Below are 27,597 nucleotides of genomic sequence, written 5' to 3'. Positions count from 1 at the left end.
TTAATATGAAATGGTAAAATGTGATAGTCAGGGCTTTCTAGTGTCCCCAGTAAGAAATCCCATTGAAAAGAGGACCAAACATGCCTCTTTGTCAGCAGCGGGCATGATCCGAGGCTCCTGAGGAGAGGGCAGCGGGATCCACCTTGTATTGAAAATCACGGTGGGTCTGAATGTTTGTGTTCCTACAAAGCTCATAGGTTAACATCCCGACTCTCAAGGTGATGGATTAGAAGATGAGATCTTTAGGGAGTGATTAGATCATGGGGATGACAACCTCATGAACAGAATTAGTGTTTTCATAAAAGGTGCCCAAGACAGACCGTTGCCTCCTCCACCGTGCGAGGACATAGCCAGAAGCAGCCATCCATGAATGAGGAAGAGGTCCCTCACCAGACACCAAATCTGCTGGCCCCTAGATCTTGGACTTCCAGCCTCTAGAACTGTGAGAAATAAAATTCTGTAGTTTATAAGCCACCCGGTATTTTTGCTGTAGCAGCTGGAATATAGTAAGACCATATCTCTTTTTGTATCCTTCACTGTCGTTGATCAGGAATTTTTAAATTTCAGAAGGAATTCTTATTTTTCAAAAATTAATGAACACACTCATTTTATGTTGACTTCATCGATAAAATATAGAATAGAATAAAGAAAGAATTCCAAATTCTAATAAGATTTCCTTTAGGACGCTCTTCTTAGTTATTTAGAAAGGAAACAAAGAAGAAAACTCCTAAAACAAAAATGCCAAATTTGAAGAAAAGGCTAAACTTAAAACTTTGTGATTTTAGCCACATCAGTTTCTTTTTAGCTATATTTTTCCATCACCTTACCCATTCAAAATCCTTTTCCTGATGTAGTATGACTGAAAGCAGGTAAAGAGGTAAAAGGAAGAATAAGTTTCCTTTGCTCTCTCTGGATGTTGCCTGGGCACTGACATTTGCAATTCAGTATGATTCTCAGTCCCCAACCGGTCCTGGAAGTCCAGATCATCGTGGAAGCCAAGAACACCTTCTGCCCTCTGATTTTGGCACAGCGGTGGCCACTTCACTCAGATGTGTGCCTCCCGGCAGTTATTCCCGCCGCAGGGCCTGCGGACTGGCATGCTGCAATATGCTCTACCTGGGGCTGCACCTGAGACCATATGGACCTTCAGCTGCTGCACCATACAGGGACCTGCCTGGAGAAAGCCGAGGACCAGATGGAGCAGACGATACCTGTGTGAGACCGTCTGACTCGACGCTGCTGGGGACTTGGTGTGCGGAAAATGGCAGACTATAAACATTTAAATAATAATACCATAACACATGCTGATTCTTTTCCACCAGAAAGGTAAAGAAATTGAAAAAAAAAATTAAAAAATTAAAAAAACCTTTCTGGGAAAGATAAACCTACCATAGAATAGGAATGAGCTTTTTCTTTTCTTTTCTTTTTTAAATAAAGTTAAGAGTCAAAGAATTAAAACCAAACATGGGTATAGGAAACAGTTCTAAAGGCAAAAATGGAGACTTAGAAAGCATTGGATGGGAGCCAGGAGCCACAGATTTCAGTGTACTAAGTTGTGATGTGACTTTACACGAGACACTTTACTCACACTGTGCCTCAGTCTCCCCACTGATAATATAAAGGGAGTGGCAGATGCCGTTCAAGATGCCAAGATAAGGAGTTTGTGCCTGGCCATGAACCAATGCATTGAGAATCATCAAGAAAGACTAATTACACAAAACACTTCAGCAAACTAAGGAGTGTGCTTAGGAACGTGGCTGATTTGCATTCTGATTCAAACTCCTTATCTCATAGCAGATAGAAAAGAAATTTCTGAGAGCCTGAAAAGTGTTTAGGGACCAGTATCAGACGGTGAGTACTTTGAGTAGCACTGGATTAGGTTACCTCTTTAAACTTTCAGCATTCTTGAATTGTTCAGGACTAAGTGAAGAATTCAGGACTAAGTAAAGTACCATGTTACCTTATGTTACTTTTTACTTGCCTTCAAATATAAAACAAATATGCGCAAAAAAGTAAAATGTAGCTTAAAGAGTCCTAATTTGCTATAAGTTATAAATTCCCCAGAAGCGTAAGAAAAAAAGAATCAAGTATTCAATTGTTCTTGCATTCCACAAATATTCATGAAATGCTGGTAAGCTTAATTGAAAAATTGTACCCATAGTCTAATGTGTACAACCATTCTAGCTTCAAGGGGTTTCTGGAAAATATGATTCTTGGGTGGGGGTTTACATGATGAATTGAATATTGTCAGATGAAGAATTGGGCACAGTGAGAAGGAAGGAGAGGTAGTCCCAGCTGAGGGAAATAAAAAGTCTCATGGGAAAGACTACAGCGCAAGTAGAAATGCACACATAGTTTTCTGTTGCTAGAATTTGAAGTCCAAGAGTGGAAGATGAGAAGGTAGGAAGTCTGTAGGTCATACAAGACCTTGAATTCCTGGCAGAGGAGCTCAGACATCTCTATAGGGGATGGGGATCAATTAAATGGCTGTCAAACAATACAGTGGTAAGATCAGATCTATTTTTTAGATTAACCACTCTGACAGTTACATGAAGAAGGGGCTGGGAAAAGAAAAGTTGAGACTAGATCGTACCAAGGTCTACTAGACCAGATCCTGGTAATCCAGATCCTACAGGAGAAAATTACATACAGTATCTTGGGATAGAGAGGTGATGAAGTCCTGAAGTAGGGAAGAAGAAAACAAAGCAGACGTTAAAAATTGTAATTACTAGATAGTTTTCATTTGTTGATGATTTTAGCTTCTAATCCACTACCACTCTCATCCACAATAGCCTTGGCTTAATTACTAGTGAATTCAATACACGCACAGACAATTCCATTGAAAGTCTTGCCTCTTAGTTCCTTAGCCTCCATCTTCTACAGATCTTGTCCTTCATAGGAACCCAGCCACTCACTCCTATGGCTACACCCAAGACGGTGCCATTAACAATAAGCAGAACTCCTTCATATTTACAATGTCAAGCAGCCATTGTTGACCTCTGCCTCTTGTCTTCCTAGCTCACTTCCTCTAGTATTTCAACATGAATAGTCTTTTCTTCCCAAAATTACCACCATTCCATGGATCCTATCACTATCCACTGTCCCTCAACTCCTTGGTGTCCTATCATCCCTCCTTATCTAACTTAAACTCCATGATCAATTACTACAGCAGCTCCCTTACATTCATCTCCAAACCCCTCACTCTTTTCATCACATTATCCTTATTTGGCAAAACCACAACCCAAGTCAATTCAACTTTCTACCTACTCCTTGCCCTACCTACTGTGCTCATACATCTCACCATTTCTGGAGAAAAGCATGCAGCCATTCTGACCACTCTCAAATAAAACTTTATACCAAGAATTCTAAGTGAACCATTGTTGCTGCCTGGCCATTATGTAATTTCCTAATCTGTTAGTTCTTCTATTTTCTTAGGTTACTATATCATACACTCTCCTTTCTCCTCAAACCTCCAACACTTTTATTTCCATCCTTACTGTCAACTAGTGACCTGCTTGGTATTTTATTGCTATAATTGCAACAATCAGAAGACAGTTTCCAAAGATTAGCAGCACCAATCTACCTACTAGCCCACAGCAGTATATTCTCTGACATTCCTCATTACTGTGAGTGAAACCTTCCCAAGTTATTAGGGCACCCCCACCCCATCCATTTACATACTATTTCCCCAACCTTTTCACCTACCTGAGGTACTGATGAAGCAATTCTCTCCCTCTCTCCTTCATATTTTCCCACCCTACTTGATTATTCCCATTGATACAAATATACTATTACTTTTCCCATTTTATAAACAAACAAATACCCTTTTTTTTTTTTTTAGATGGAGTCTGGCTCTGTCACCCAGGCTGGACTGTGTTCTTGGCTCATGGCAACCTCTGCCTCCTGAGTTCAAGCAATTCTCCTGCCTCAGCCTCCTAAGTAGCTGGAATTACAGGCACATGCCACCAAGCCCAGCTAATTTTTGTATTTTTAGTTGAGATGAGGTTTCACAATGTTGGCAAGGTTGATCTCAAACTCCTGACCCCAAGTGATCCACCCAGCCTGGCCTCCCAAAGTGCTGGGATTATAAGTGTGATACCCTTCTCTTGACCAAACTTTGTCCCCTTCTCTGATCTCATATACAGTAATACTTACTGAGAAAGTTTTTCAGCCTGAGCGTGGTGGCTACATCTGTAATCTACGTTTGGAAGGTCAATGCAAGCGGATTGCTTGAGCTCAAGAGTTTGAGACCAGCCTGAACAACATGGCAAAATCCTGTCTCTACAAAAAATACAAAAATTAGCTGGGTGCAGTGGCATACACTTGTAGTCCCAGCTAGCTGGGAAACTAAGGGAGGATTTCTTGAACCTGGGAAGTCAAGGCTACAGTGAGCCATGCTGATGGCACCACTGCACTTCAGCCTGGGTGACAAAATGAGACCCTGTTTCCAAAATAATAATAATAATAGTAGTTTAATGTGTAAGCTCCCTTCTTGTTTTGAACACACTTCAATTAGAATTTGGTCTTACCACGCCACTGAAATTTTTCTTGTAAAAGATACCAGTGAACTCTGCATTGCTAAGTCCAAAGATCATTTCTTAATATTGACATCTGTGAGCTCAGTTTTCAATCTCGAGATCTTTCAACTGTGTCCTAATGAGAGCATGGGACATCATTGATCATTGCCTCCTCCTGTAGCAGATATTTATTTATTTATATTTATTTATTATTTTTTTCTTTTTTTGAGATGGAGTCACGCTCTGTCACCCAGGCTGGAGTGCAGTAGCACAATCTAGGCTCACTGCAAGCTCCACCTCCTGGGTTCACGCCATTCTCCTACCTCAGCCTCCCAAGTAGCTGGAACTGTAGGTGCCTGCCACCATGCCTGGCTAATTCTTTTTGTGTGTGTGTATTTTTAGTAGAGATGGGGTTTCACCATGTTAGCCAGGATGGTCTCGATATCCTGACCTTGTGATCCACCCCCCTTGGCCTCCCAAAGTGCTGGGATTATAGGTGTGAGCCACCGTGCCCAGCCCTGCAGATATTTATTCCATTTCCAGGACACCACATTGCCATGGTTTTCCTCCCACCTTACTGGCTGTGCCTTCTCAGGGTCCCTCACTCATGACTCTTCATCTCCCCAGTCTCTTCACCATTGAATGCTGAGGGCATTCAGCACTTACAGCTCCTCTCTATCCATCACTTTGCCTTAGTGATATCATCTACTCTAAAAGATTTAAACCCTATCCAAAAGCTAGGCTACTCTCAAATTTACATTTCCAACCCACATGTCTCTTTGTAATTCCGGACTCACATATCTGACTTCCCATTCAACATTTCCTGCTCTTTCTCTAAGTTAACATATCCAAATTCAAATTTCTTCTCTTCCTCCCAAAATTCATCCCATGGGCAGTCATCCCTATCTTGGCTGCTGGCAGCTGTATTCTTTTCGATGCTCAGGCCAAAAATATAAACGTTACCTTGACTCCCCTATTTCTTTCAGAATACACATTCAATCTGTCAGAAAATCCTGTCTTTCAAAATGCATGCAGACTCCAATAATACTATGCCACCTCCACCACTAATGCTGTAGCCTAAGGCACTTTCATCTCATGGTTGGGTTATTGCAATGGCCTCATAACGGAACTCTCTTATTCTGCCCTTGCCCCAACACTGTGAGTAATCCTCTTAAAATTTAAATCACATCTTGTCACCCTTCTACCCAAAACCACTCAATGGCATCCCATCTCATTCAGAATAAAGCCATAGTTGATAGGCCTGAAAAGTCTGTTATGATGTGGACCCCAGATTGCCCTGTAACCTCATCTCCAACCGCTCTTCCCCTTGCTGCTTTCCTTTGAGCTACTCTGGTTTTATTGTTATTCCTCAAATAAAGAAGTTCTCAATACTCTGGATGCCATTCTTTGATAAATATGCATATTGCAATATCTTCCCCCCAACTACAGGTTAGTTTTTTCCTTTTTTCCTTAAAGATGGCTTTGAAATATATTTTAGGGAATAGTTGGGATTGCTATGAAAACAAAAATTTCTATTACTAGAGGTAAAGCTGTAGCTGACGGCCAGAGAGTGAGGCTCCAAAGTTGGTGCTGCTGTAACTGTAGATTTTGTCCTGGAGTGAAGGATTTGCCCTTGAGTTTTCAGACTACACATGAATGGAAGAGAAGGCCTTGGCCTATGAGAAATGGGGGTAGAAGTGATACACTGCCCAGCATGCATTAGCTATTTTTCCTAATGCAGCAAACCACCATGGCACACGTTTACCTATGTCACAAACCTGCATATCCTGCACAAGTGCCCCAGAGCTTAAAAAAAAAAAAAAAAATTAAGCGATAGCCTGCATAAAACTGTTCTGATGCTACTAATTCAGGGATATGGAAACTCTGAATTAGTAGCATCAGGCTACTCCCCAGGTGCTACTAATTCAGGGAAATGGAAACTAATAAAGTATGTCCAACAGCTGAGCAAGGAAACAAAATGATTCTCTTGCGCTCAGTGCCTAAACAATGTATTCCACTAGAAACTTCAAATAGAAAGTAAACCATGCACTTCACATGCATTTGAACTTAAAAACTGCATTTACTTCATTATGAAGAAAATCATAAACTATGAATTAATGTTTTAAAAGAGAAAAACAGTAGTCCAGGTTGTTGATACCCTTGATAGAAATAAATGGGAAACCATCCATCAATTTCTACCTCATGGGATTCCAATGTGAGAGGATGGCAGGGACCAGAACTTAACAAAGATGAATTTACAAACAAAATCACAAAAATAAAAAATTCCATCATAAGTACAAGACAGCGGTTACATGACAAAAAAAGGGAAGTGGGGAGCACAAATGTCTCAGGTACCAGAAGCAGTAGAAAAAGAACCTAAAGGCGATCATAAACTAAGAATATTTAAATGTTTAAAAAGATAAAAGAAGTTTTAAAAACATCTGGAAAGAATAAGATGGTATGCAAAATCACTAAGTAAACTTGAAAAAAAGAACCAAATAGAACATTTACTAATAAAAAATATAGTAATTAAAGTAAAATAAACCAGACCGGGACACAGTGTCGAATACCTCTAATCCCAGCAGCTGGGGAGGCCAAAGCGAGAGGATCACTTGACACCAGGAGCTCAAGACCAGCCTAGGCAACACAGCAACACCCTTCTCTACAAAAAATAAAAACACATTAGCTAGGTACAGTGGCACGTGCTTGCAGTCCTAGCTACTTGGGAGGCTGACACAAGAGGATCACTTGAGCCAGGAGGTCAAGGCTGCAGTGAGCTGTAATCCAACATACTACTGCACTCCAGCTTGTGCAACAGAGTGAGACTCTGTCTCTAAACATAAAAATAACAAAATAAAAATGAAATGAAGTGAATGACTTAAATAGCAGTCTAAACACAATTTAAGAGAGTGTTAGTAAACAGGAAGGTGGATCCGCAAAAACTACTCAGGAAGAAGCACAATGTAATACAAAATATAATAGATTATAGAGGAGACACAGAGAGCCCTCAATACCTGGCTAATGGGAATTCAGAGAAGAGAATAGAGAGAGAGGGTAATGGGAATGATAGATAATGCTAAGGATTCCTCAGAATTCATGAAAGAGGGTTCTCACTTTGAGAAGGAAGAATGAGTTCTAAGCAAGAGAAGTGAAAGGGTATTTTTCCTTAGGTGATAGGATACTGCCCAATTTGTAGTACTTTCATTTGAAAGGTAATTATTTTATGAGTATAAATGAGTTCTAAGCAAGAGAAGTGAAAGGGTATTTTTCCTTAGGTGATAGGATACTGCCCAACTTGTAGCACTTTCATTTGAAAGATAATTATTTTACGAGTATAAATATTATAACATAATATTTAAAATGTGTAAGGGAAATGATCAGAAAAAAATTGTTTTTCATTTCTGTTCTTCTCTTAGCAGAGAACGCCATTGTTACCTATTTCTTGTGTATCCTTCCAGAAATCTTTTATGCATGTACAATTATGTACATATAATCCGTGTGTGTGTGTATATATACACACACACATTTATTGTTTACACAAGTGGTAGAATACCATGTAAACTTCACTGTGTTCACTTTTTTTAACAATACCAAAACTGTTACAAATGATGACATAAAATAGATGCCTTATTTTTAATGGCTACATAGTTTTCTATTAGATAGTGGGTAATAAACTATTTTAAATTAATTATCATCATTTCTTAGAAGCTCAAATTGTTTCTAATCACTTTATTGTAAATAATGCTGCAGTAATTCTTCTTGCACGATTATCTTTTCACATAATATTTGTCAGTAAACAAATTTGCAAAGATGTAATTGGTGGGCCAGAGCAGGATGTATTTTTAAAAAACTGGTAGATAATAAATGCCTCTCTACTTTATTGTATAAAAGACTTACATACTAAACCTTCAGACATTTTGTTAGATTTCCTACTTGGAAATATTCAGGGGCTGTGCACTGCATGACTTTTCTTTTTCTGCAAAGCATTCAACAAAAATATCCAGCTATACATGTGATATACATATGCTATGGATTTTAATTATGACGGTAACAATATCTAATTCAGGTAAATACTTTACTTCTTTTGCTCAAAGACTGTTGTGTGACTTCCAGATCAAAACCAAATGCAATATTATATCCAAATATATATATTCTTTAAGGTCTAGATCAAAAGCTTTGTTGAGCTTTGGTTGCTCTGATCTCCATTTTGTCAAATCAGAACTTTTAAACTTTTCTCTCTACTTTTTCAGTCCTTCATCCATATCTAAGTGAAGTACTGACTCTGTTCATGCACCATTGGCCTCACCCCTTAGCTCACAGGCTTCCTCGGCTGGGACTGACCTTCCGCCTTACCCCGGCACCTGTCTCAGAATCTGAAGCTATGATAGCAGGCCTGCAGGCTTTTATTACATTAAATTGAAGAAAGAACACAGGTGTATTGCAGTTCCAAACTTAAACCACGGAATATTTCACTAGTAGCATTAAACAAGAAAGTAATAAGCCAAAATAAACTTAAGATAATTGACAAAATATATTGTTAAAATTTTTGAAGCTTCTAGTGTTCAGGATGAACACTCCAATTAAGTACATATTTGGGTGAAGGTATAACGTTTTTATACATGATCGCTAAATTCTCTCATCAGACATTTCTGGCATGGAAGAAATAGAAATCTATTTGAAAGCTTCTCTATTTCTTGTTAAAAAAAATCTTCAGACAAATTAAATTTAACAGATTTTAAATGAGCAAAAAACAATTCATGGATCAGACATCGCCTAGAACCAGGATACGTTCAGAATGACTCCAGGGCTGCCACATGGTCATAACATTTATGGACAGAAAACGGAAAGTGGTGGACAGAAAACAAAAATGAGGAACAGAAACAGCTAGATTGGATGCAGTGGGGCATTTACCTTATTTCAACCTGGTTTGAAGAGTTGGCTGCTGTATTAGTCCGTTCTCACACTGCTACAAGGAGACTGGGTAATTTAAAAAGGAAAGAGGTTTAATTGACTCACAGTTCAGCGTAGCTGGGGAGGCCTCAGGAAACTTACAATCATGGTGGAACGTTCCCCATCTTCACAAGGTGGCAGGAAGGAGAATGAATGAAGAAGGAACTACCAAACACCTATAAAACCATCAGATCTCCTGAGAACACACTCACTGTTATGCGAACAGCATGGGGGTAAACTACCACCATGACTCAATTGCCTTCACCTGGTATCTCCCTTGACACGTGGTGATAATGGGGATTAAAATTCAAGATGAGATTTTGGTGTGGACAAGAAAGCCTAATTAGATCAGCTGCCTAGGGTTAAATGAAGTTCAGCTGCTGTGATTGGCTGAGACTACAATGTATTTAACACATCAAATTGGGTTACAGCTCCTTATATATGGAAAAACCTTTAGGCTTAATGTAAAATACATAAGGAGGCAGTTTGAGGCCAAATTTAATTTAACACTGAAATTTTAAATATGCAAAGGGTCTCTAGGCTGAAAGGATCCCAGTTGTGTTTGTCCTAATAAAACCGGGTGTGCTCTGCAAACAGGCTACGCTGCAGACATCCTAGAGTGGGAACATAAAGACTTACTGGGGCCCCAGCGGCCAATCATCTCTCTGGGGCAACACTGAATTTCCTAGAACCTCTGGAGAATTTGCATATGGTATCAGCAGGATAAAACAAAAGATGGAAAATTAAACTATGCTTGGAGTTTTGCAAAATTTGCTTAAAATACTTTGTCAATCTGAAATAATTGACATGATCAGAATCCAGCTTAAAAGAATTATTCAAGCACAAAATTAAAGGACAGCTGTCTGAGGAACACAGACTCCAAACAAATGGAGTCAGTGCTCCACAGTGAAAATGTTAAGGTTTTACTTAGATAGGTAGAAACAAAGAAGTTTAGCAGAATCATATTTTCCGTACAAGGCTGTTTTATGAGTTATAGCAATTTGGTTGGTCACCACTGGTTCCTTTTCAGGAAATGCATAATTAACATTCTATCTGAAGCAATTTGATAATCATAGAGTCTTTTGCTCTATCTGGTCTAGTCTGGTACAAGACAAGAAATAAGAAAGTTAATCTGTAAAGAGGGTCAACAATTAATAGGGAAGGGATCCTATCTCTGGCACTATTTAGTCTTTTACAACATTTTACTAAACAATGTAGGTACGGAAAAAGCTAATCTATAAGCAGAGAAACAAAGGTTGCAGCCGCCTGTTACATGACTACGTGACTCAGGACCCACCAACACATTTCTTTTAAGGCTCAAAATAATTTAAAGTTTCAATAGCGTTAATTTGAATTACTTATTTTCACAACTTTGTGCACTAAGACACTTTTCTTGGCCTGTGCCCCCATCTTCACCCCACATATGTTCTGTAAGTAGCTCAATGCATCTGTTCCGCAAATAAGCATTCTCCGTTGAGGACTTTATCTCCTCTGAGACCACAATCTCTCAAGTCGAAGGCTCTGTCTGAGCCTAATGTGCTCTTGATATATACACAGCAATAATGAAAAGTGTGACATCACATGTTCACTTGTGATTCTACAGAAGCAAACTTCCAGATTAGTAAAATGATGTAATTCTTCCAAATATTCAAAATGTTTAATCTTTCATCTTTGAACTACTCACATATGTAGTAATGCATTTTTCTCTTTAGGAGGCACATCTCTTTTTTAAGATGAGTTCCTTGTGCAGGCCAAGAGAAAACTTCCTCTGCCCACTGAAGACTCTCTGAAAATCAGCTGACAAAAGGCAGATTAATAGAAGAAACATGATACAAAATTTATTTTAACATGCCCAGCATGGTAGAATCCTAGGAGACTTATGAACCAATAACTCGATGGGGTCCAGATGCTTATATAACTTTCTTCATGAAGGAGCAGGGAGAGGGGGAATGTAGGTAATTCTTTTGAAGAGCAATGGGTGATTATTAGGGAGAATGAGTGGACCTGGGAGACAGAAATTAGCCTGTAAATGAATGTCTTTGGAAGTTGAATGCATCCTGGAGATTGAAATTGTCTTGTGAAAAGGTCACCCAGGCATATCTACATTCCTCAGTCTTCTTTTCTGCCTCAGTAAATGAGATTTCAGGGCAAGGTGGAAACCAATTGTTCTCCTTGGTGTTTCCAGTCTGTATGTAGATAAGAACAAAGCCTCTTCTAGCACCTGGTTGTTTCCAAAGACCTTTAACTCAAAACGCTTATCAAGCCAGGATGCCTTTTTTTGGAGTGAAGTTTTCAAGGATACTTCACTCTCAAACCAATAATATTTTCTATACTTTATTTTAAAAGATGAAGACGTCACCAGACTTTACTTGCTTCAATTTCAATCGCAATCAATCAGGAGCATACTTTAGGTTTACAAAATAGTTGTGTTTAATCACCAATAAAATATAATATCAAGGAAAATTATTCAATTAGCAAGACTGCTATAATTTTTGTTACTACAGCCACTTATGTTGCATTTAAAGTAACATGATATGCACATTCTCTTTAATACATCTCAAACAATGTTGAAACTCCTCAAATGGTCCATTCCAAAAATGGAGCTTCAGATCATACATTTATATTTTATTCATCAACAAGCATTTCAGTTTCTTATAAAGCAAATGACTTTCTCCCCAAACCCTAACTCTTCATATCAAATACAAACATGTTGCCACTTGAAGCAATTTCCCCCAAATGGTTGATTTATACAGCCTCACAAATCGTAAATTTCCAGGCAAATAAATCATTTTGCACTTGGTTTCTACAAACATAAAATAAAAGATTTTTTAAAGGTGCTGACTAAGACCTTTGCTGAATTTGCTTAAATACTTCATACTTTAACTAAAGTATATATTGATGCATTTCGTTTCCCTGAGAGAAGCAATATGGTAATAAGTTCTTAACAATTCAGATCTGTGCCTTTTCATGGTGCGTTTTGCAATTCTATCTTACTTTTTTTTTCTTTCTCTAATCAGTAATCAGTACTTTTTGAGGTTTATGTGTACAGTATGTAATTTGATTTCCTTCCCTGGCAAGCTAATACATTGACTGAATACAGAGATTAAAAGTACATATATTTAGAATCAAGCAAAGCATAATATATGTTTTTGCTTCAGTGATGAGCCTGATACATTAATCAAGGTAGCAGGCTCAAGCAAAACATTACAGTTTCTCCTGCTCAAAGGAAAGAGCAGCAATTCTTTCATCAGCGTTTCAATGTCAGGTAAGGAATTGGGAGAGAATCAGGAGCATGTTGTCTCTTGCCCAGATGGCTTTAATCTTACGTTAAGTATTCTTTTTTGTTCCCAACCCTAAAGCCTCAGATCGACTTGGGATATTGTATATGTTTGTCCATAAGGATAATGATATTTCATTCTTGCTTTCTGACTTCATTAGCTCTATAGAGAGGTTGCCTCTTTAAATCTTTTTTTTCTTTTTAATGTAACGGTAGCTTTAAATGCAGAACGTAGAATCTGTCTTATTAAAAACCACCTGTTGGGTTGATAGCCAGCTTTGTTGGCTGGGCATTGTGCACTCTCTGATTAAATTGTGGTGAATGCACCTGGGTTACTATGGCATTAGAACACATTGTGATTTGATTGGAGGTTAGAGACTGTGAACAGGTTTCACAGAATATAGAATTTTCTAATAATGGAACTGGCTGCAACTCTGTAGTTATTTTCTTCCAATCCCCTTGATTTACAGATGAGGAAACTGAAGTCCAGGAGGTAAAGAGAATGGGCCAAATTTATCCAACTGATTAACAAAACAAAAACAAAACTAAAATTCTCTTGATCACTAAACCTGAGTTAGTTCTAATATGGCAAAAATCCAAGTGATATTTGCTGTTGGACACATTATAAAAATTTTCCAACAAATTTAACAACTGATTTTGAATTCACAGGGGGAATCAGATTCATGAATTTCTAACAGAGATAGGCTTTTTTTAAAGTAAATTAAGATTGATATTTTGCTCTTTCAAACAGTGAAAAGAGAGGAGCTGTTTATGTGTCCTAGTGGTTTCATAGGATCAGGTTACTTAATCTGAAACGCATATAATGTGATTTGAGCAATTTCCACAGTCTAACGGGATGAATTTCAACGACCTGATCTGGGAAGAGAAATGCCATCATTCAACCAAATGATGTGACCAAATCTGTTGGTACCAGTGCCATTAGCGTGGGATTTTCTGACCTACAAAAGTGGATTTACAATCAACATGCCCTTTCATCCTTAGTTTGATGATGTTGATGATGATGACAGTAAATATGTTGGGTGCCATATAGTGTTCTAAGTTCTTTTCACTGGAATCTAACTCAATTGGTACCATTATTATTCATAGCTTATCAGTGAATTCTGCCCCCAGATTCTATAATCTTTTTATTATCTCATAAAAATTACAAAGCAGTAATGTCTTCTTCTGCCATGTGTGATAATATTGGAAAATTGGAAGATGCATGTGTGAGGAATACCTTACTCTCACCCTCACATTTCTGTGAAGGGAGATACCTCACCTTCTTGGAAAATTGCTTGAAAGGGAACTTACATCTCTTTCTCTATCCAGTATAAGTCTCCTTCATAGGAAAGTTGAGGATCTCCAAGGTCCAGCTAATGAGAAAAATGTGGTCTGACTTTTGTTGAGCCCATTTCTCTGTTGAATTATATTAGTAGAATAACAGTATCTGATCATATGTGGCCTAGCTATCCAGCTGTCTTTCTCTTGCTTACTCTGGGCACTGTCTTTGTTTGACTGTAACAGCCATACACTTCCAATCTTAAAAGGTAGAATAGTACAATGGTTGAGTTCCTAGAATCTGCCTTCAAACACTCATTGCTTACCTGTGAGACTTTGGACAATTCACATTATCTTTCAATGTCTCATTATCTCCAGCTACAAATGAAAATGATAATAATAGTAACTACCACATAAGATTGTTTTAGTCTTTATGTAAGATGATACTTCAGAAATGCTTAGAAAAAGTGAATGGCATCAACAAACATATGACTAACCATTGTTATTATTATTCATGGCAAGTATGCCCTGGGTCTAGCCTCCCTGCTGTACACAAGACTTCAGTGACCTGCTTCTCTTCCTAAAACAGAGGGAACCAAAGAGATATGATGGCTTTATGGACCTAGCTGTTTAAGGAGCTAAGAAGGCCCTGCAAACTCTGATCTGTTTATAACTTAAGTGCTCTGAATACAGCAGAACTCTTGTTCTCCCTTTGGGCCTGAGTGAATATTTTAAAAGGTTGCAGTTAACCTACACCTCCTAACACCTTAGATAAAGAGTAGTTTCTTGTACCTTCCTGAGCTGTAATTGATGTTGCTTGAATACCCTTTTAGTTCACATGCTGAAGATTAGATTGAATTAAGGTAGCTCATTTTCTAAAATGTAAGGAATCTTTTACAGTGTTAATTCTAGTGATAACCCATACTTTATTTTGAAAAAATGTTTATGTTGTCATTTAACTCTTCTAGTGCCTTTTTGATAATTGGAGGAGACAGAATTAATTTGGGCACTGCAGCAATTTGGAGAATAGGCATGGAGCTCCCAGAGAAGGCTTTTCAACTTTTTTTTTTTAGATGGAGTTTCACTCCTGTCCCCCAGGCTGGAGTGCAATGGGGCGATCTTGGCTCACGGCAACTTCCGCCTCCCAGGTTCAAGTGATTCTCCTGCCTCAGCCTCCCTAGTAGCTGGGATTACAGACATGTGCCACCACACCTGGCTTATTTTGTATTTTTAGTAGAGAAGGGGTTTCTCCACATTGGTCAGGCTGGTCTTGAACTCCTGACCTTAGGTGATCCACTCGCCTTGGCCTCCCAAAGTGCTGGGATTACAGGCATGAGCCACCATGCCCGGCCGGCTTTTCAACTTTTAAAGCCCATATGAATCACTAGGAATCTTCATAAACTGCATATCCTGATTCAGTAGTGCTGAAGCAGGGCCTGGAGAAGTGTTTGTAACAAGCTCTCAGATGGTGCCTATGCTGCTGCACAGCAAGGTCCTAGAGAATGTTGGGCAATGACATGAGATGAATATAAGATTCCTCATGCTGCCTCAGTTGTGTAAAACCTGGGTGTTAGAACATCCGTGCCTACTCCTACAAAAGCAGACATGGGCCGGGCGCGGGCTCAAGCCTGTAATCCCAGCACTTTGGGAAGCCGAGACGGGTGGATCACGAGGTCAGGAGATCGAGACTATCCTGGCTAACACGGTGAAACCCCGTCTCTACTAAAAAATACAAAAAACTAGCCGGGCGAGGTGGCGGGCGCCTGTAGTCCCAGCTACTGGGGAGGCTGAGGCAGGAGAATGGCGTGAACCTGGGAGGAGGAGCTTGCAGTGAGCTGAGATCCGGCCACTGCACTCCAGCCTGGGCGACAGAGCGAGACTCCGTCTCAAAAAAAAAAAAAAAAAAAAAAAAGCAGACATGGTTCTAGATGTGTGACCTAAACTTTAAAACAACAATAACAAAACTCTCCTAAAAGTCTCAATTTTGTTGCCAAAGATAGCTGATGTATACATCACCGATGCAATAAATTTGGGGTTCATATAATGTAGGATGTGGTAGTTATTCTCATTTCTACTCAAATTTCATTCATTTCTAGTGGAGAGAATGCTACTAAGCCTTCATCTTAGAAATGCTACTTAGAAAACCCACCCAGTCAAGCTATACTTTTTCTGCGCAAAAGAACACCAAAACATTTAGTGATGTTTGCCTTAAAAACTTAGCAATTACCTGACCATAATCAAAAGCACCATCTCCTGCGGAAAAATTTTCCACAAATATGAGGAACTGCAAAATGTTCATGAAAAATATATGTCGCGAGGTGGCGGACGCCTGTAGTCCCAGCTACTCGGGAGGCTGAGGCAGGAGAATGGTGGGAACCCGGGAGGCGGAGCTTGCAGTGAGCCAAGATCATGCCACTGCACTCCAGCCTGGGCGACAGAGCGAGACTCCGTCTCAAAAAAAAAAAAAAAAGAAAAAGAAAAAAGAAAAATACGTGTCATGAAAAAGCTATGTATGAATTTAAAAAATTTTTGCACCAAAATAAACTTCAACTAACTTATAATGCATCTGAACAGGATCTAGTTTGAGGTACTAAGAAAGACAAAAACACCAGTTTGAAAAGAATCCCTATCAGAGCAACAGGAATTCTAAAATTAAAGCAAGAATAAACATAAAATATACGGTAAAACCTGGGTGAAAGAATGGGAAATTATTGATGCTTTATGAGTTTGGTGGGGACAATTTCAAAAAGAAATCAGCAGTTTACATATAGATAATTCATTTTAAGATGAGATAAGATGATGTAGACCATCCACATCATTTATAAGAATAAATATTAATTTTGTTTGTGCCCTAATTGAAGAGAACTGGTGATTAATAGCACAAAGAATAGCAAACACCATAGACATCTCAATTAGTTCAGCTTACACAATTCTAACTAAAAAATTAAAGTTGAGCAAAATTTCATGTAATGGGTGTCAAAATCATTGCACACAGATCAGCTGGAGACAAGTACAGAGCTCTCAATAGACATTTTTTTTAATAGTGAGATTAAGATCCTAAGCTTTTTTTTTTTTTTTTTTTAATGACACAGAGTCTCTCTCTGTTGTCAGGCTGGAGTGCAGTGGTGCCATCTCAGCTCGCTGCAACCTCCAACTCCCTTGTTCAAACGATTCTCCTGCCTCAGCCTCCCAAGTAGCTGGGATTACAGGCACGTGCCACCATGCCCAGCTAATTTTTGTGTTTTTAGTAGATACAAGGTTTCACCATGTTGGCCAGGATGGTCTTGATCTCCTGACCCGCCTTGGCCTCCCAAAGTGCTGGGATTACAGGTGTGAGCCACTGTGCCCGGCCCTGAGCATATTTTTGAAGAATACTTATGGGAGATGAAACATGGCTTTACCAGTACCATCCTGAAGACAATGCAAAATGAGAGCAATGGCTACCAAGAGGTGGAGGTGGCCCAATCAAAGCAAAAATGAAAAAGTGAAGAACAAAGGTCATGGAAAAAGTTTTTGAAATTCTCAAGTCATTTTGCTTCTTGACTTTCTGGAGGACCAAAGAATGATAATATCTGCTTATTATCAGAGTGTTTTCAGAAAGTTAGCCAAACCTTTAGCAGAAAAACACCTAGGAAAGCTTCACCAGAGAGTCTCTCTCAACCATCACAAAGCTCCTGGTCATTTCTCTCACAAAACAAGGGTAATTTTCTAAGAGTTTCCATAAAAATTATTAGGTATCCACCTTACAGTCCTGATTTGGCTATTTTTGACTCTTTTTTGTTTTCTAATCATAAAAATATCTATAAACAAAGGCCATTTTTCTTCTGTTAAAAAATGTAAAAAAGATTGCATTGATAAATCTAAATTTCCAAGACTCTCAGTTTTTTGAGGGATGAACTAAATTGCTGGTACCATCACTTATAAAACTGTCTTGACCTTAATGGAGCTAATGTTAAGAAATAAAGTTTATATTTTAAAAATTTTATCTTTTAATTCCATTTTTCATGAACTTTTTGAAGTCCCCTTATATATTATTATGTAACCCCTTTTTCTAAGGCCGGACTTAAACTACGTTTTTGTCTGTTGGTGAAAGTACAAGCATTACAATTCTCCATGAACAAAAATCTCATTAATAATGCCTTTATTTAACAATTAAGGAAGGAGAGGCACAGGAGAATTGTAATTAATCCCAGGCCACACAACAATTTAGGAAGAGAATCATGGTGAAGACCTATGTGGTGACTTCCAGTCTAATTTCTGTCTATGCTGCTGTAACATATAAGTTTTAAGTACAGTCAATCCTCATTATGCATGGAGTCTGTATTTGTGAGTTCTCTTACTCCGAAAATTTATTTTAACCCCCAAATCAATGTTATTGGCACTTTCATAGTCATTTACAACGTTGGTAGAGAAGCAAAATATTTGAATCATCCAAAACACAAGTTCCCAGCTGAGATTGAACAAGGCAACACTCTGCCTTCTTGTTTCAGTCCTCAGGCTCTAAAGAAGTGTCCTTTTTAAGGTCTATGTACGCTACATCTTTTGCTTGTGATTTTGCTGTTGAAAATGACCTCTACTCATAGTACTGAAGGTCTGTCTTGTGTACCTACATGCAAGAAGACTATGATGTGCCTTATGGAAAAAAAAAAAAAAATGTGTGTTTTAGGTAAGTTTAATTCAGGCCAAGTTATCATCCAATTGGCTGTGAGTTCAATTTTAATTAATCAACAATATGTCATAAATAAAGTGTCTTTAAACAGAACTACACATAAAACAAGGTTGTGTATTGGTTGGTTGAGGAACACATGACTGAAGGCTCACAGGTACCTGATCCTGTTTTTCCCCAAGGGCAATTGTTCAGTATTCACAATTTCAGTCTTCACACTGCTTTGTGATCTGGTTATAACAGCTAAAATAGAATAAGACAACCTACTAAATACATTTGAAGCAGATAAAGACAACATTGTAGACTTCCAGACAGGATCATGAACTGAGAAAATAAGAAACCCCACCCTGTACCTTCACTCATTCCCAAAACACAGAAATTATAGATGGCCTCCTCTAAATACTAAAGCCTAAAACAGGAAAGCAAAATCTTCGGACACCAGAACTAAAGATGAAATCCATTGCCATGTTAATGAGTGAGATTTGAAGTCATGCAGCCCACGGGCAAGTCCAGGTGTACATTTTATGAAAAAAAAAGTAATGCCAGAACTGAAATATAGATGAAAGCTATAGAAATCATCGGAAGTAGAGATGGACACCCTACATATAGCCAAGGACCAGTCATAAGCTGGAACGTGAACAATTCTGCCTGGAGCTCAAGGGTATCCCCAGAAGTAAGCACTTGGTCTTAGGTCACGGATAGAATCAGAGAGAGCTTCAAAAATGTTGAAACCTGTGTTACAATATATGCAAATTAAAGTTCAGAAATCATTGTATAAGCTGATAAAAAACTGACGTGAAACCACCCTGTAAGTATGCCTTCAAAAGTCAGAGCACTTGAGGAGAAAAACACGCATGGAAAATTGTCCCAGCTGAAAATGTGTTTATAAATAAGAGACGAAGAAGGAATCACCCTGCCAAGAAGACACAGTCGGAAGACACAACAAATAATACAATTTATATTGAAATAATAAGTTACAGTAGAAAAAAGTCTAATAGAAACTTGAGTATAATTAATGTAGTCAAAAAAAGCAATAAATAACAATATATAAAATAATACCGGTAAAACCACATTAAAATATAAAAATCTTTCTCAGATTAAAAAAATACATTCGTCTTCAGAATAAAAAATAATATTCCACAGAATCATAAAAAACAAATCTATACATAGTCACTATATTATGAAACTATGTGTCTTATTAAGAAAAAGTCATATTAAAACTACCAGACAAGATTAGATCAATTATTTGCAAATGATCAATGTAATAAGGAAAGAAGACTTCTGATCAGTAACTATAGATGTCAGAAATCTTTACTATTATACTTAAAGTGCAGAGGGGAAACAATTTTCAATTTAGGATTTTCTATCCAGCTTACCTCTTACTTCAGGTAAAGATTAGAATGGTAGCATTTTCAAACATACACATACTGGAAGTATTCATCATCTGCAAATCTTTATGAAAAACAAGAACTATTAAGATATGTTTTTCATAAAGTAGAGAAAAAAGACCAAAAAGCCAAAGAGTTTACAGTAAACACTATGAGAATATTTCTTATTTAAATAAGATATAACTAACATTCTAGGCAACAATATTATAGAGGATGGGAGATAGAATTGGGAGGGAAGTTAAAACATGCAAAGATATTAACACTGTATGTAAAAATGAAAAAGATATTTGTTGGCTCTAAATTTTATTAGAAAACATCAAATACATGTGTTAAAAATGTTAGAGTACCTATCAGTACTAGAAAAAAAGTTTCTTCAAAACAACATTACAGATTAAAAAGGAACTAATTTTAGGAGGAAAAAAAAATAACAAAAGTTCACAGAATATGAGCCAGCTCAAAAATTTACTTATTTTCAGTAAGTAATAAAGATTCTACTGTACACAGAATCACAGGGTCAAAGGAAGACCCAAAACTACATCAGGAGAAACCTCCATGAATTTGATGGTAGGTCCCATAGCCTTCAGGCATGACAGGCATGACTTGGCCACTGCATCAAGCATAAGGCTGTTTTGGGTTGATTTCTATGTAGTTGAGTTAAAATACCAAGATCCTGGGCAGATCATTCCCGGAAAGCAGAAGAACATATTAATGAAAGCTAGACTTGGGTAGGAGTGAGGGGTGAGTATTGAGTTTAGCTTGCAAAATTGGCTGTTCGTATCTGCCATCCTTTTCAAATTCCTATTAAGATATTTAACAGAGATTTCTGTGAGCATAGGCTCCAAACACTTTGTTAGGAAAATGCAAAAAACACTTATTTTTTAATCTCCCCAACCCCATTAAAAAATTATTGGTAGTGATTGGTTTTGAGCCCTCAGTGACTACATATCTTTAGGAAATACTACTTCTCCAAATGGGACATTAATTTTATCAGTATAACAAAGCATTACAGAATGAATTCAACAATATAATATAAATAGAGGGAAATTCAGGAATTTCAAGGAAGAGATCTTACAAGAAGCGTTTAACATACCAATTCTATTTACTAACCAAGCTCCTCCAATTAAGTTGGATGGTGGGTATCATAAAAGGAAAAAATCATTTTCTTCATCAGAAGATCCCAAGTAGCAATTATTGACTAAGAAGCAGGGAATATCTGAAGCTATCAGAGGTACCTATTAATACTATTGGGGCATTCATTCACTCTGTAGAAGAGGGGCAGACTCAGTCATAGGATTGATTTTTTTTCTTTTTTTTTTTTTTGAGACAGAGTCTCACTCTGTTGTCCTGGCTGGAGTGCAGTGGCATGATCTTGGCTCACTGCAACCTCCGTCTCCCGGGTTCAACCAATTCTCCTGCCTCAGCCTCCTGAGTATCTGGGATTACAGGCACCCACCACCATGCCCAGCTAATTTTTGTATTTTTAGTAGAGACAGGGTTTTACCATCTTGGCCAGGCTGGTCTCAAACTCCTGACCTCAAGTGATACACCCGCCTCGGCCTCCCAAAGTGCTGGGATAACAGGCATGAGCCACGGCGCCCGGCAGAATTGATTTTCAAAAGTTAAGCACGGGCATATATACAAGAAGATGGTGATTTTGGTTCTTGATACTTGAAGATAATTACACTTGTGAATTTAAAGGAAATTAAATTTTTCCTCAGAACACATTTTAATGATGTGAGTTTTTTAGTCTGAATTTTTTAAAGTATTTTTCATACCAACTGATACAGACAGATTATTAAATATCACAAACTGTCAAGACTTTTAGCTCTGAGGCACTTCTAAGAAGGACAATTTGGCCATACTGAAAGTTCTTCAAGTTATCCTTGGTGAAATGATAATTGTGGCATGCATGTGCATTAGGGACATACAAATTCATGACTGGAAGCAGGTGTCCAGCCAGCCAGGGTAAGGACTAGGGAGATGTCATCCAGTGAGTGTTGCTGACAGTTGGTTAAAGGTGTCATTTTGAACTTTCTGCTTCATACCAGCTAATTCTAAGTGGCCATTTCTCTCCTCAGAACTGACAATCTGCCTTTTCCAGAAGAAGCCATTTTGGAGATTTCATCTTTTAAATTAACTCCCAGAAATACAAAGACGAAACGGAGGAAAGTAAACACCGAGGTGTTGAGATGGTGACCCAAGGCAGAGCTTGCCCAATGAGGGACAGCAGCACTACAAGACCACAAACTCTTCAGTCCTTGGAGTCAGTTTTGTTAATGGATTTGTGGGAATTTTCTCTGCTAACTAGTGCCCTTTTAGACAATGTTCTTGATGATATAGAGCAAGACAAAGTCAAGCCAGATAAATGCAACTTCACCAATAATTTTTAAGAAAAAATCCCAATCAGAGCATAGAATTCTGATATCTAATTTTCCCAAGAGATAATAAAGCTTAGTACCTAGTGACATCAGTCAAATCAGAGCAGAGGCCCAGCATGGGATTCACCCCTCTGGGCCAGCATCCTCTAGTGGAAGAGATGCAAGAGGCCTCAAAAGACGCTAAGAGAAGTGATCTGACCCAGAGCCCTGTCTATGCCATGGTTAGGGGAAGTCACAGCAGAATTTTGTTGGGTCCTCCAAATTATGAAAAGTCCCCTTCTCAGACAAAGAAGCTTTAATAATAATTGAGTTGTATTGACTTACTACAGTGAGAAAAACTACATAGATAATTCACAAATGATTTTTTCATTAGGGAAAGTGAACACGGTTTTGATTACTGGTGTGCCCGGCTCAAAAGTTGTTAAGCAGGATATCAGAAGGAAGAGGAATCTTCAAATTGGTTGATATCTTGACTCAGAATCAAGGTGAGTGAGGTGAGGTTCTGAGAGCAGGAAATGCCATGCTATGGAGACATTCTGCAGGTGAAGTTGTACAGTCGATAAGAAAGGTAGTATTCGGTTTTCAAACATTAGAACAAACCTCACCTCTGTCTCTCAATGCACAGTCCTTCTTTCATGGTTCACATAACGGTTCTCTATCGTAAGACATTGAGGCAAGGCTGTATATTTCACAGCCATTCTCATTCTCGCAATGCCCAACACAGCGCAGGCCACAACAGGCAGAACAGATGGATTGGCTGGACCCACTGACCAGGCCCTCTCTGCAGTGACAGAGCTTGTGCCTAACAATGCCTGATGAACGAATCACACCTGGCCTTTTCCCCTGGATCTGTCTGTTCCCTGGGAGTTCCCTTCCCCAGATGCTTGCTTGCACTGGAAAAGTGGTGAAGATACTGCTTGGGCTCCTGTTGCTCCCACCTGCCCCATGTACAGGTGATGTGGCACCTCCCAGCTGTTGACACACATGCTCCCTGCCTTTATCTCAGCTTCAATTCCCACCAGCCACGGTGAAATTTCCCCCAACTGCTACCAATTCTCACACAGGAAGACATGCAATTGCTTCAGTAATTACTGAATTTTACAATCAGGACGGCCATTTTTTCAACACAGGTGCATTTAATGGCTTAGAGCCACATGCTCTGAAAATGAACCATACTGTCCCTTTTGATCTGAAATTAACCAACTGTGCTTCACGAAAAGGCCAATAAGGTTCTTTTCTGCTAATTACTAGAATGTTATGACTTCATTCTGGGATATCAGAGACATTGGCTGGTGGGCATAAGAAAAAGAAGGCAGGTTAGTAGATTATAAATACAAGCCAGTTGTAGGGATGATCTCAAAGAGGTATATTCATCCAGTCCGCTGAGCCCAAAGGGTGTGATATGGTCACAGCAGTCATTGGTATTCATCAAGGGAAACCATATCATGAGTGTGGACCCAGCAAAGGGGATCCAAGGGACAGGTGGAACCTTGAATATCTTCAGCACCTTGCACGGAACCTGGCTAACAGTAGGCAGGCCATAAATTCTGTGCAATAAGGGTAGGCAAGTAGATCCCAAGCCCCTGGGGAAAAGCTTAACAAGTTCTTGGTAGAGGATTGAGGATTCAGTGGAGGCACCTGGGGGTTCAGGGCTGGTATTAACTCCCAGGGATTAAGGTGTGACTGAGCCTCCAGGTAGAAGGCATCATTGGTTACAGATTCCATGGTCTAAACAAGGCAAGAATTGACATTTTAGTGCTATCATCCTTCCTTAAAGTAATCAACTTAAAACATAAGAGAGATGTCACTGTTCCAGCTCAAGGGTATTGTTCTTCTTCAGTTTTGCCATCCCAAGCTTATTTGCAAGAACTTTCCTACCATTAAATACCCTATGAAGTGTCCACATCTCATCGTTGCACCCACAGTTGTTTTAGGGACTGTAGGTGCTCTCATGGGTGATTGAATGGGAAGAGAGCAAAGGCTGTGGCAGTTGGGCGCTCCTTTGTCTGAGCAGTGCATATGGTACCTGTCTCAGTAACATTTCCTCCATGGCGTGCAGGAGGGCCTCTGGGGAAGAGCCCTGTGGACTGGCACTGGCAGGTTCTGGCCCAGGTAAGTCCTGTGCTGTCGGAAGGCAAGACCTCCTCTTCCATGGGCTCCTGCACACTCAAGACACATAGCCCAACCACCAGCTCTTTCACAAAAGTTAGAATTCTTTCTTCCGGGGTAACTTTCTCCAGGACAGCTGAGGCTCTGGGGCTTCTGCAGGCATTATTTTCACTGCCCGCCCTCACCTTCCCCCACCACTCTTGATTCTCATCCCCAGGTCTATACCACCCCCACCAACCCTTCTCTCCTCCCTCATTTTCACAACAGATCCTGATGTTCATTGAACCCAGAGTTCCAATCATCTGTCACCAAGAGCATGGCCTTACTTCTTTGAAGGCAGAGAACAGTTCATCTCCCAGTGTCCTCTAGAAGGAAGAAGACACATTTCATTCCATCTATAACACAGCAAATGAAGAAGAATCCACAGGGGCAGGTTAAAATTGCCTGATGTTCTCATGGAAAGACACTGTCTTGCTTAAACACATTCTCCTGGCTTAATTCTCCACCAAATGTGGCCCTTGCCTTCAGAGTTTATAATCTAGCTGAGAAAATGGCAACAGGAGATGTCATAAGACTATGTCGAATCGATGGTTGAGGGCTGTGTCTGATGCACAGGTGATTCGTGTTTAATGATCCTGGGGAAAGGAGACAAAATGATGGGCATTTTCCTGGAAGAGGCAGAAAATGAGCTAAGCTTTGAACTTGGAACAAACATTTTGGCTAGCAGAAAGAGAGAGAGGGTGAGGAAAATTAAGATGAATTGAAGAGTCTGGCTAGGAAGAGAGAGAAAAGAGAGCTTTGCCTTGTTAGAGGGGAGCTAAGGTTGGTGAAATCACAGTGTGCCAATTGTTTAAGGAGGAAATTACACAGGACTTAGAAACCAGGAACGGAAGCGTAGACCTGGTGTGAAGCAAATGTGTAGGCGTTCAGGTGTTGAGATCTGTAGGGAAGGACTGGAGTTGGGAAGAGGGGCATCAGGGCTGCTGCTGCAGTCATCCCAGCATTAGGGCTTGGACCAAACCTAAGAGGATCTTGAATGAACAAGTTGGTAAAATGCCATGTTGCTGATCTGGAAGTATTTCTTCTGCAGAGCAGCATTTGTAAGCCTGTAATGTCAGTGGGTTAATTTTCAGGCCAACTCTGATTCCGAAGCTCATTTTTCATAAAGCAGAGAGAGCCTCGTTTTGATGCACGTGAAAGGGGCAGAGGTCAACTGCCAGGCCACTCACTCCCTGACCTCCATCCACATGTGGCCCTCAGCATCTCCCAAAGGTATCCTCTGAGCTCCCTGACCCAGGAGTACTGGAGGTTAACACTTTGTTAAAACATTCTATTCAGCTGGTTAAACAAAGGAATACTGAAATAATGGCTACTAATGACCACTCATGATGACATTAAATGGATCTTTTGAGAACACGAGGGACTCTGGGAGAGAAAGGGTAAGAGAAAAAGAAATGAGTAACTTGCTGCAGGCACATTCCTGCAAACATTAAGCTGGCTGATTAACATGGAAACTGCAGACAGAGAAAACTGCAAAACACATGAAAGAAAAGGTGTGAAGATGAATAAACAAGGAAAGAACTGGAATAAAAGTGTGGAGTGGGCATGAGCAGCATCACTTAGCCCTGATCGATAAAGCAACATTCTTAAGACATTGGGACCAACCTCTCTAGCCTTCCTCCTATTTATTCCTCAGACCATAGCAAAAGGGAGAAGTTTTAAATGCACACTTCGTTATGTCATTTCCAGGTTTAAAATCCTTCAAATGTTAGCTATGGTTTTTCAAGATGAAGTCCAAAGCCACAAGAAGGCTGCTTGCTCACCAAGCCTTCTGCAACTGAACGAGTGCCTGAATAATCTACTTGGCTCTGGACAACCTCTTCAAACTCATCTCTTCCCATCTCATCTCTCAATCTTCTCTGTCTGTCTTTCTCTCTCTCTCTCTCTCTCTCTCTCTCTCTCTCTCTCACACACACACACACACACACAGACACAGAGACACACACAATGTATTCATTTATTTATTTTTGAGATAGGGTCTTGCTCAGTTGCCCAGGCTGGAGTGCAATGGTGTAATCATGGCTCACTGCAGCCTTGACCTCGTGGGCTCAAGTGATGCTCCTGCCTTGGCCTCCTGAGTAGGTAGGACAACAGCTGCACACCACCACGCCCAGCTTTATAGTACTTTTTGCAGAGACAGGGTTTCACCGTGTTGCCCAAGCCAGTCTTGAACTCCTGGGCTCAGGTGATCCTCCTACACTTGGCTTCCCAAAGTGCTGGATTACAGGTATGAGCCACCATGCTCAGCTCACACTTTATTTCTTTTCTGGGCACACCGGCTGTGCTTCAGGCCCTCTGTGAGTTTCTCTTCATCTCTCTCTATTTCAGGGCCTTTGCCTGTGAGAAACATTCCATCTGAAGCTTCTCCACCCTTTCTTCCTCCAGCTAATTCCTACTTATCTTTTCAGTCTCCTTGTACGGGGTTGTTCTTGCATTGCTATAAGGAAATACCTTATAGAAAAGAGGTTTAATGGACTCCCAGTCTTGCAGGCTGTACAGGAAGTGGGGTGCTGGCATCTGCTTACCTTCTGAGGAGGCTTCAAGGAGCTTCCAATCATAGTGGAAGACAAAGTGGGGAGCCAAGTTATCACATGGGGAGAGTGAGAGCAAGAGAGAGAGGGGGGAGGTGCCATACACTTTCAAACAACCAGATCTCAGAGAACTCACTCACTGCTGTGAGGACAGCACCAAGCCATGAGGGATCTATCCCTGTGACCCAAACTCCTCCCAGCAGGCCCCACTTCCAACACTGAAAATCACATTTCAACATGAGGTTGGAGCAGGGACAAATATCCAAACCATATCATTCATTTCCACTGTGTCAGCCTTGGTGAGACCTCTGAACGTGAAATCTCATACTACTCTTCGTGACTTTTGCCCAATTTGTAAATGCTTCTGTCTTTTCCTAAGTGCCATAGGTGCAAGGATCACCTTCCAGTGCAGCGTCTGGCACATGGGAAGCACTGGATGGATA

The 27,597-nt window shown here is 39.6% G+C and overlaps 1 long non-coding RNA gene across 1 annotated transcript; it reads left to right on the top strand.

The window, feature by feature from the left end:
• Positions 1-13,165: 13,165 nt before the first annotated feature.
• LOC105486543 (uncharacterized) lies at positions 13,166-24,964 on the top strand. Its single transcript, XR_011611424.1, has 4 exons — positions 13,166-13,237; positions 22,155-22,339; positions 22,828-22,939; positions 24,831-24,964. It is a non-coding gene; the product is annotated as an uncharacterized lncRNA (long non-coding RNA).
• The last annotated feature ends 2,633 nt before the right edge of the window (positions 24,965-27,597 follow it).

Source organism: Macaca nemestrina, chromosome 13, assembly GCF_043159975.1.
Source record: "Macaca nemestrina isolate mMacNem1 chromosome 13, mMacNem.hap1, whole genome shotgun sequence".
Lineage (NCBI taxonomy): Eukaryota > Metazoa > Chordata > Mammalia > Primates > Cercopithecidae > Macaca > Macaca nemestrina.
Note: the sequence above shows the minus strand (reverse complement) of the source record. Positions and strands in the feature narration are given on the sequence as shown.